Source organism: Homarus americanus, unplaced genomic scaffold, assembly GCF_018991925.1.
Source record: "Homarus americanus isolate GMGI-L3 unplaced genomic scaffold, GMGI_Hamer_2.0 scaffold24260, whole genome shotgun sequence".
Lineage (NCBI taxonomy): Eukaryota > Metazoa > Arthropoda > Malacostraca > Decapoda > Nephropidae > Homarus > Homarus americanus.
In genome coordinates this window covers 11776781-11787711 of record NW_024721079.1, presented here as the reverse complement: position 1 = coordinate 11787711, position 10931 = coordinate 11776781, and the positions used below count along the sequence as shown (strand labels likewise).

The 10931-nt window shown below is 42.5% G+C and overlaps 1 protein-coding gene across 6 annotated transcripts in view; it reads left to right on the top strand.

Moving 5' to 3' along the window:
• The window catches only part of LOC121861557 (protein stoned-A-like), an 88340-nt gene that overhangs the window by 46351 nt on the left and 31058 nt on the right, over positions 1 to 10931 (top strand). Inside the window, exon 1 of one of the 6 annotated variants that reach the window (XM_042359430.1) lies at positions 5629 to 6198. The exons of the other annotated variants lie outside the window; for them this stretch is intronic. The gene's annotated coding sequence lies outside the window, so the exon portion shown is untranslated. Of the gene's footprint in view, positions 1 to 5628; positions 6199 to 10931 lie in introns of those variants that run through there. 6 annotated transcript variants of the gene reach the window in all.

Genomic DNA, 10931 nt, shown 5'->3' with positions numbered 1-10931 from the left:
CCACAACCCTCTCCACCATCCCTTTCCACCAACCCTCTCCACCATCCTCCTCCACCACCCCTCTCTATCAACCCTGTCCACCATCCTCCTCCACCACCTCTCTTCACCATCCTCCTCCACCAAACCACCCTCCACCAACCACCCCTCTCCACCACCCCTCTCCCACCACCCTCTCCCACCACCCCTCTCCACCCACCCCTCTCCCACCACCCCTCTCCACCACCCCTCTACCACCCCTCTCCACCCACCCCCTCTCCCACCACCCCTCTCCCACCACCCCTCTCCCACCACCCCTCTCCACCACCCCTCTCCCCACCCCCTCTCCCACCACCCCTCTCCACCACCCCTCTCCCACCACCCCTCTCCACCCACCCCTCTCCACCCCACCCCTCTCCCATCACCCCTCTCCCACCCCTCTCCACCACCCCTCTCCCTACCCCTCTCCACCACCCCTCTCCACCACCCCTCTCCCCACCCACCCCTCTCCACCACCTCTCCCACCACCCCTCTCCCACCACCCCTCCCCACCTCCACCACCCCTCTCCACCACCCCTCTCCACCACCCCTCTCCCACCACCTCTCCACCACCCCTCTCCTGCCCTCTCCACCACCCCTCTCCCACCACCCTCTCCACCACCCCTCTCCACACCCTCTCCTACCCCTCTCCCACCACCCCTCTCCTGCTCCCTCTCCACCACCCCTCTCCACCACCCCTCTCCCCACCCCTCTCCACCACCCCTCCACCACCCCTCTCCCACCACCCTCTCCACCACCCCTCTCCCACCACCCTCTCCACCACCCCTCTCCCCTCACCCCTCCTCCACCACCCCTCCCACCACCCCTCTCCACCACCTCTCCACACCACCCCTCCACCACCCCTCTCCACCACCCTCTCCACCACCCCTCTCCACCACCCTCTCCACCACCCCTCTCCACCACCCCTCCCCACCACCCCTCTCCACCACCCCTCTCCCACCACCCCCTCTCCACCACCCCTCTCCCACCACCCCTCTCCCACACCACCCCTCTCCACCACCCCTCTCCCACCACCCCTCTCCACCACCCCTCTCCACCACCCCTCTCCACCACCCCTCTCACACCCACCCGTCTCGAAGCCACAGATTTCGGGAGCTTTGAAATATCGTGTTGTGCATGAGGCCTTTTCTGTCTGTCTGTCTGTTTGATCGTTCATCTCTTGTGTCTCTGTCCGTTTATCTCTCTCTCTCTCTCTCTCTCTCTCTCTCTCTCTCTCTCTGTCCGTTCTTCTCTCAGTCTGTCCGTTCTTCTCTCTGTCTCTCCGTTCTTATCTCTGTCCGTTCCTCTCTCTGCCTGTCCGTTCTTCTCTCTGTCTGTCCGTTCTTCTCTCTGTCTGTCCGTTCTTATCTCCATCTGTCCGTTCCTCTCTCTGTCTGTTCGTTCTTCTCTCTGTCTCTCCTTTCTTATCTCTGCCTGCCCGTTCGTCTCTCTATCCGTTCATCTGTCCACGTTCATCTCTGTCTGTCCGTTCATCTGTCCGTTAGCTATTCATTACCTTGTCTGCCTATTGAATTTCCCACAGCCTGTCCATAACTGAATCTCCTGTCTGTCAGGATGTTGTATGTTTAGAATACAGTGGTGAATGTTGTATGTTGTTCAGAATACAGTGGTGAATGTTGTATGTTGTTCAGAATACAGTGGTGAGTGTTGTATGTTGTTCAGAATACAGTGGTGAATGTTATATGTTGTTCAGAATACAGTGGTGAATGTTGTATGTTGTTCAGAATACAGTGGTGAATGTTGTATGTTGTTCAGAATACAGTGGTGAATGTTGTATGTTCAGAATACAGTGGTGAGTGTTGTATGTTGTTCAGAATACAGTGGTGAATGTTGTATGTTGTTCAGAATACAGTGGTGAATGTTGTATGTTGTTCAGAATACAGTGGTGAATGTTGTATGTTGTTCAGAATACAGTGGTGAATGTTGTATGTTCAGAATACAGTGGTGTTGTCAGGAATACAGTGTGTTGTTGTATGTTTTGAGAATACAGTGGTGAATGTTGTATGTTGTTCAGAATACAGTGGTGAGTGTTGTATGTTGTTCAGAATACAGTGGTGAATGTTGTATGTTGTTCAGAATACAGTGGTGAGTGTTGTATGTTGTTCAGAATACAGTGGTGAATGTTGTATGTTGTTGAGAATACACCAGATTTTTTTTTTTTTTAAGAGGAATCGTACATGATTTTGTAAAGGCTGGTGTCCCTTTTGGTCTTATATACAGTATGTGTACACTGTTGGCTTGTCATGTACACTGGTGGCTTGTCATGTACACTGTTGGCTTGTCATGTACACTGTTGGCTTGTCATGTACACTGTTGGCTTGTCATGTACATTGTTGGTTTACCATTTACACTGTTAGTCTAGTGTACGCTGTTGGTCTGTTATGTACGCTCTTGATCTGTCGTGATACTGGTTTTCAAGAAGGGAGATAGATCACTATCCTCTAACTACCGTTCAATCAGTTTAACATCAATATTATTATAGGCAAATTGTTGGAAGCAATAATTTCATACTCCATCGGAAATCACCTGGAGAGGCTCGGGTTGATCATTGATTCCCAACATGGCTTCACATGTGGGCGTTCATGTCTGACAAATCTATTAACAATCTTTTCAACTGTTTTCTAATCATTGGATGATGGACACGACTATAACGTGGTATACCTCGACTTTAACGAAGCCTTCGACAGTCCCTCACTGGAGACTAATACGAAAAGTGGAGGCTCATGGCATTGGAGGAGATGACACTAAAATAGGGTGTGTTAAATATATCTGACGAGGATTCCGCAAAACTACAAGAAGATCTAAGCAAATTTTTCGCATGATCTGAAAAATTACAAACGGAATTTAATGTGGACAAATGTAAAGTATTTAGTCTAGGAGATATAACTAGAGAAACCAGACATCAGATGAACAACGTTGTTATAGAGAAATCCGACTGTGAGAAAGATTGAGAAGTAATGATAAGTAAGAATCTTAAATCAAGTAAGAAATGTGTATTTGTTCGAAACAAAGCTAACAAAGTATTTAGGTTCATACAAAGGAGTGTTAGTTACAAGACTAGCGAGGTTATCCTAAAAGTACATCTTGCTCTTGTGAGACCTCACTTGGATTACGCGGTTCAGTTCTGGTCACCACACTACAGAATGAATATAGAATCCTTAGAAAGAAAGCAAATGAGAATGACATACCTAATCCCGGGCATTAGGAACCTTGAGTACAGAGACAGGTTAAAGCATCTTAATTTGCACTCCCTTGAGAGACGTAGAGTGAGGGGCGATATGATCGAGGTGTATAAATGGAGGTCAGGGTTAAACAAAGATGATATATTAAAGGTATCAAACTATCCAACCAGGGACGAACTCGTAGCAATGGTTTAAAAAAAAACAATAGATTTAGGCGCGGGGTAGGTAAACATTTGTTTGGAAATATAATAGTGGATGAGTGGAACAAGTTGCCAAACATCATCATTAACTCGAATACGCTGGATAGCTTCAAACATAGGTTGGATGGATATTAGAGCGATAGGGGTTGGGTGTAAACGGGACTGTCCAAGTATGGGCCAATAGGCTCGCTGCAGTTTTCTCCATTCTTATGTTCTTGCGTTGTTCTTTTGTCATGTACGTTGTTGGTCTGCCATGTACGCTGTTGGTTTGCCATGTAGGCTTTTGGTCTGTCATGTACACTGCCGGTCTGTCAGTACGCTGTCGGTCTGTCATGTACACTGTTCTGTTGGCTTGTGTTATATACTGTTGGCTTGTCCTGCACACTGTTGGTCTGTCATGTTCGGTGTCGTTCTGCCACGTAGGCTCTTGGTCTGTCATGTACGGTGTCGATTTGTCATGCACACTCTTGGTCTGTCATGTACGCTGTCGGTCTGTCATGTACACTCTTTGTCTTTCATGTACGCTGTCGGTCTGTCATGGACACTCTTGGTCTGTCATGTACGCTGTCGGTCTGTCATGGACACTCTTGGTCTGTCATGTACGCTGTCGGTCTGTCATGGACACTCTTTGTCTGTCATGTACGCTGTCGGTCTGTCATGGACACTCTTTGTCTGTCATGTACGCTGTCGGTCTGTCATGGACACTCTTTGTCTTTCATGTACACTTCAAGGGAATGTTCTACTTGTGTATGTACTGTATGACTCGTCACTGCCTCCTGGGTTTTTTACTGTACCGTCAATGTGGAAGCTTGTTACCACTCACTCACTCACCCTCGTATGTACGTTTTGTTTTATTATTTATATCCACAGCTGTGAAAGGAGTTACACACGTGGCCTGATTTTGGAAAGGTATCTTGGATATCGGTCACTATCGTATCAACACCACATAGATATCGGCCATCGGTTACTAACATATACCTGAGAAACTTTGGTCACTCACAACTAAAGGACCAACATCTGACAAAGTGATCAACAGCTGAAGTCAAATAATCTTGGTTGTTATTATGATCATGTATTGGGTGACTATGGGTCTCGTTTAAGAGGGATTTACTTTATAATGTACTCGTACATTCTGATGTATTTCAGGTGCACTCCTCACTCACTGTTGCCCCCAAAAAGTAGGTTTACGGGAATGGATGAATTTCAAAATGGACCCTGAGACTCCTGTTATCTCGGCACGGTTGTCAAAATCCTTCGTAAAGATACTTTGTGGAGGGGGTGTAACTGTACAGTATATACAAAAGTATCTGTTCCCACCCCGTGTGAAATATTACGAGACCACATATGATAGATATTGGGAAATGCATTTACTTTGGTATATAGTTTAACATAAGTAATACATACCAACCCTCCCGGGACACCACGAGAGGTGCATGTAGCATTTGGGAAGTTATCGGTCCCATCCTGGCAGATACGTTTTTGAGATACTGTACATTGCGTCCCATTTTCATGATCAGTTCACCTATAATTCAACAACTAGCGTTAATTATCGCATGTAACACTCATATTTCTCGTTTGATGTCAAAACCTTTAAACCTTCTCAATTTTATGAAGAATGATGTAATTCTTTAATAAAATCATTACAACACCAGTTACTTATCATGAGTTTAGGGAGTATGACTGTTGAGGATGCAGATGGTCCTTCGCGGTATGAACTTGTTGAGTGTTGTAATGAGCAGTTTGTTTCACCTGCAGTGTGAGTTAAGGTCCACCTCCGTGTTGACAGTGTGCGGTGGTCCATAACTTGTGTCCCTTGTAGGTGTACCGTGGTTACATCTACTGCACCATCTGCTGATAAACTCGTGTTTTTCTTAGTCTTTACGTGTTTTTATTTTCATTTTGTCCCTTGATATCTAAGCCCCGAATCTTATTATCCAGGAGGGCCTGCGAGAACCCCCCTCCCCTGCCAGTAGTTCAGCGTAATACGTCATCCACTCCATTTAGATGTGCACGACAAAAAATTTTATAATTAAGCACTAACGTCTTTTTTCCCCTCAAAAACAAAACACCCTCTGATTTTTTTCACTGTAAGCAACCCTAAAAATGTTTTGAAGCAAATGGAATACTTGTATTTTTTTTTTTGCTTTTATTTATTTTTTTTTTTTTTGCGATTTTTAAATTTGGAATATTTTTCTTGTTTCTTGCAGAGTCCTCCGGACAGTCCGAGCTCTACGGTGTTCCACCCTTCCTAAAGCAGATGTCTTCAAGTAGATTTTAGAAATAGTTTCGGTTTTTCATAATTCTGTATCTATGCATTTATAAGAAGTGTATTTTGCATTTTCATATTCTAGTGAGAAAACAAAAACTAGTTGTTGTTTCAGAAAGCATCATTCTCTCCTTGTAAATTATTGTACATTAGCCCTCATCTTCCACATGTGATAGCGTTTATTGTTAAAACTGTCTTCATTGTCTATGATTCATTGTTATTACAGTCAGAACACTCCATTTTTGCCTTTTTACAACTCATATTACCTGCTCGTTTTGAATCTACTTTGAAAACACAAAAAGATAAACAGTGAAGAACTTACGAAAACTTCAAGAGCTACCAAGAGCTGTTCCCTCAACCTGTGGTTAGTTATTTACTGAGTGTCATACGTCAAGACTCGAGTGTCAAGTATCAAGACTCGAGTGTCAAGTGTCAAGACTCGAATGTCAAGTGTCAAGTGTTTTGCGGTACAAAGGAGAGACACTTCACATAACCTCCTTACACACACTTGAAGGTAAGTGCCAAACCATTTTTTTTATGTACAAGTAAAGTTTTTTTTCTGTTCTAATCATCTTCCTATTGAGAAACAGTTCGCGGGCTATGTCCTCGATAATATTCTCTCGTTCGTCTGTCTGTCTGTGAACAAATAAGTGTCCGCACAATAAAAAAATTTCCATTGGGTGGATTACAGCCTTCCTTCACCTATAGTTTTCTCTATACCAGTTGATGATCCTTATTGATTCTAGTGTAGTATCGGCCAGGGTCCACTCATGACTCGGCTATTGCTCTACAGTATTTACTTAATACACCTTGTTTGATACAATGATCAGATGGTCCGTTCTCATCTGGTTGTCTTTTTCGTTGTCAAATTTCATACACATCTCTAAAACTTTCCATATTTTTTTTCAAAACGATCTCTTGGAATTGCTAGAAAAAAAATTGCCTCCGTCTCCTCGAGGATGTATTCGAATGCGTCATCAGCGTCAGAAGTAATCCTATTTACCTTTCATGAATTTTTACCTCCTGCATCTGAGATAGAAAATAAAATGCTAAAGAATTGTTGTTGTGGCATTATTGTCGTAATTGGTGATTTACTGGTCATAGTAAAGGTCCACTCAAAATGAGTACTGTCAATCAAAATGTACTTGGTATAATACCCCAACCCCCCCCACCTCCCACAAGGTTATTCTCACTGAACTGAAAGTATTGAAACCCGAAGATAATAACAACTCAATTCTAATATACTGTAGTCCCACTTTTGGTTAGGATTAGTTATGATAGGGCTTGATAGGACTGGGCCTCATAAGACTGGAACTCATTTGACCAGTAACACACATAATTTACGTGTAGGGAAGAAACATGATCTGAAACCATTTTACTCTTCGTTTCGTCGATTCTTATAAAATGAAACAAAAATGCATCGTTATTCTATAATTGCGATCTTAAGTGGATAGTTTTTCCAATATAAAATTAAGCTTGTTTAATTAGGTTTTATTGTCATTGTTGTTTAAGAACTAAGACATTAATTTTCAGAACATCGATCACAAGTTTTTTGACCCCTTGTGCCGAGTTAAGTCATCTGGCGTTGGCAAGATAAAATTAAAAATGGCGTCCCCGCAGTAATGGAGTTAAATATGTTTACCGCAAATTCAGAAATTGTGCCCCGCAAATTTTAAAACATACAACAATGAATTTAAAATACATTATATAGATTTGAATTGTGTGATTTTTGGTATTTATTCTACAGATTTTAACTGGCATACTATGAATATTAGAATGAATAGTATGCACAGTATACTGTAGATTTTTAAGACAATTTTACCTGGCAATACTTGGTAAAGTAAGACTCTATGTAATGGTGATTGTGATTGGTGGATGCATTTTCCTCTGTATCACTGTCAGGATAAATATTAAACAAACTAAAGGCAACATTTTTATAATAAGAAACTATTCCTCATTATTTTAGATCATGATAAGTTTCTAAATATATGAACATTTGGAAACTTCTCATGATCTAGTATTCATGGTAGTAAATATATCCCAAGTGGAAAGTGTATCTGAAACACTCATGGCTACACCAGGAAAGTCCAGTACTGTCAGAGACCAACCTAACCTAACCCAACCCACCCCACGAAGAAGGGTTCGCATTATCGAAGTTTCGCTAGTTACTCTTAGCCTCACCCCGAGAGCGCATCTACATTAAGAGACTCGCTAAGCTAAGACACAAAATTCTTGTGTGAGTGTGTGTGTGTGATTGTGTGCGAGTGTGTGTGAGTGCTGCTCTCTGCGGGTATGACTGAGAGCTGGTTGACAGTTGTTTGTCCGAGTGGTTGGGTATGGATGACATGGCGTGAGGTTTCCTGTTCATATGTTGCCCTGTATTGGGAGTTGGTAACTTGGTAGCCCACTACACTACTGTACGGACCTCCCAAATGAATGTATCTGTCAAGCCTGTGTTTCCCTGAGCTATCAACTCGAAGCAACATTAGCAATTCATAAAGCTACTTGGTGTACATTAATCTTTTTCTCCTGATCTTTGAAGAAATTAAAGAAAAATATTATTATCGTTCTTTCTTTGGTTTGTTGTATAGAGAAAAATATCGTGATGTTTTTTTAGATATAAAAATGATAATTACCAGTATTTTTAAACACATTAAATATTATATGATATATCGTTTTTGGCTATGAAAGCTACTATGATTTTTTAGGATATTAAAACGGTTATTACAGGTTTTTTTTGAGAAGTTAGAAATTTATGTTTTTTGAGGAGGAGAGGGAAGTGTGTTAAAGAACGTGGGGTTTTTTGTGGCGATGGAAGACTAAACCAGATTGTCACTTCAAAAATACCTAACGTTTATTTTTGATCTGTAGCCCAGGTGAGAGGTGAAGTGAATGTTAGTGTTGGACTGTGAATGTCAGACTAATTTTGTTTCGTTACAGTCGGTGATTTTCTTGTCTTTGTTGAAGAAGAAAATGATCCTCGTCAGTATTTTTACTATTGTCGTCATTATCTTCACTGTCGTCGTCACCATCACCACCATCTTTCATCCTCACTACCATCTTCATCACCATCACCATTTCTTGCCACCTGGGTTACCAACACCACACCATTACCAATACCACCACCACCACCCTCACTACCACCACCACCACAACCACAAACATTACTCACCACCACTCACCACCACTCACCAGAGAGGTAGGATCCTGCCCACGTCTCTTGGGAACATTTCAATTTAATTAATTTTGTAAAAGACGGCAACACTTTTTATTCACTTTCTATGAAATGTGTGTGTATGTGTGTGTGTGTGTGTGTGTGTGTGTGTGTGTGTGTGTGTGTGTGTGTGTGTGTGTGTGTTCGCTCAATGTCGTCCTATCGATTTTTGCAGCCATTCACGACCGAGTGTAGGCGGGACCCCGGTCACTCTACACTAGTGGCCCCACAAGGTTCTCTGTTATCAAAGATTCAGACTGTAATTTAATTTCTTAGCAATTAATGAGCAATAAACACACACACTCATCTTAATCGCTCCAATAGTCTTATGGTGCAAGTTGGACGCCCTACATGCTTGCCTGCCTGCCTGTCTGCCTCCTTGTCTGTATGTGCCTTCTTGTCTGTCTGTCTGCCTGCCTGCTTGTCTATGTCTGTGTGTGTGTGTGTCTCTGTCTGTCTGCCTGCCTGCCTGCTTGCCTGTTTGTCTGCCTGCGTGTCTGCCTGCCTGCCTGCCATCTCTATGTCGTTTCGGCAACACACACACACACACACACACGGTCAAGATATCACTATAACATCTCGAACACTCTACCTGTATAATCATTCCTATGTAAATAACCACCACACAAACGTATACTGTGTGTGTGTGTGTGAGGCCAAAAATCCGCCTTGTACACCTGAACGGAATGGCCCATAAACCTGTAGACAAAGAGGAGATATATTTTACACTCAATTAAATTATATACTATTATAATATTTCTTACTTTAAATAAACTTGGTAGTGGTGGTAGTGGTGATAATGGTGGTAGCGATGATGGTGGTAGTGGTGATGGTGGTAGTGGTGATAATGGTGGTAGTGATGATGGTGGTAGTGGTGATGGTGGTAGTGGTGATAATGGTGGTGGTGATAGTGATAATGATATTGGTGATGGTGGCGGTAGTGGTGATAATGGTAGTGGTGGTAGTGGTAGTGGTGATAATGATGGTGGTGATGGTGGTGGTATTGGTGATAATGACGGTGGCGGTGGTAGTGGTGATAAGGATGGTGGTGATGGTGGTAGTGGTGATAATTATATTGGTGATGGTGATGGCAGTGATGATAATGACAGTGGTGATGGTGGTGGAGGCGGTGATAATGATGGTGGTGATGATGGTGGTAGTTACGAAGATAGGTACAAAGGAATATTTTTTTTCACATTGTATTGTCACAAAGATGGGAAAAATGAACCATGATTTTACTTTTTTTTTACGGGCATTAGCCCAATTAGGCACAGGTCACGACCCACATCAGGGGCCTGGTGGGGAATATAATAATAATAATAATAATAATAATAATAATAATAATAATAATAATAATAATAATAATAATAATAATAATAATAATAATAATAAATAAATACCAAGAAAAAAGATCAATAGCGAGAAACAATATATGTATGTTGTGTTGTCAATAGTAAGAGAAACAATTGAGACCCTGCAATTTTGTGTAAATGAGGCAGAAAGTCAGATCAGCAACCTGGGACTTGGTCACAATTTTCGTGATGCCATATGGCAGCAGGGTCTACCATTAGACAACACATTATGCTTCCAATATCTTCCCAGGCCGCAGTACCTCCCTGTTTGATAGCTACCTACTACCTACACACAAGCGGGTATAATTTTTTTGTATTTTTCTACTTCTTTGTGTCATGTGGGGTAAACTTATAAAATTATCCGGCGGAGCGCGGCTTATATAACCGGCGATATCTTACAAACTTTTCGCAGCTTTTTGCAGGAAGAGTCAAAGTGGTTAATGCTTTTACACAAATTATAGCCACAGGAGGTAATTTTCATCTTCGTTTTACATATAGGTATTAAACGGTCTTTGAATCCCATGACGTCACTCTTCTTTTTTCTTCATATGGCGCCATCCACGACCCTTCGATGACGTCACCCCCTTAAGGAATTGGGTGACGTCATTCTTCGAGTAGTTGATGGCGTCACACCTGTCAAGCATTTGATGACGTAGCTTGTCGAGTCTTTGATGATGTCAC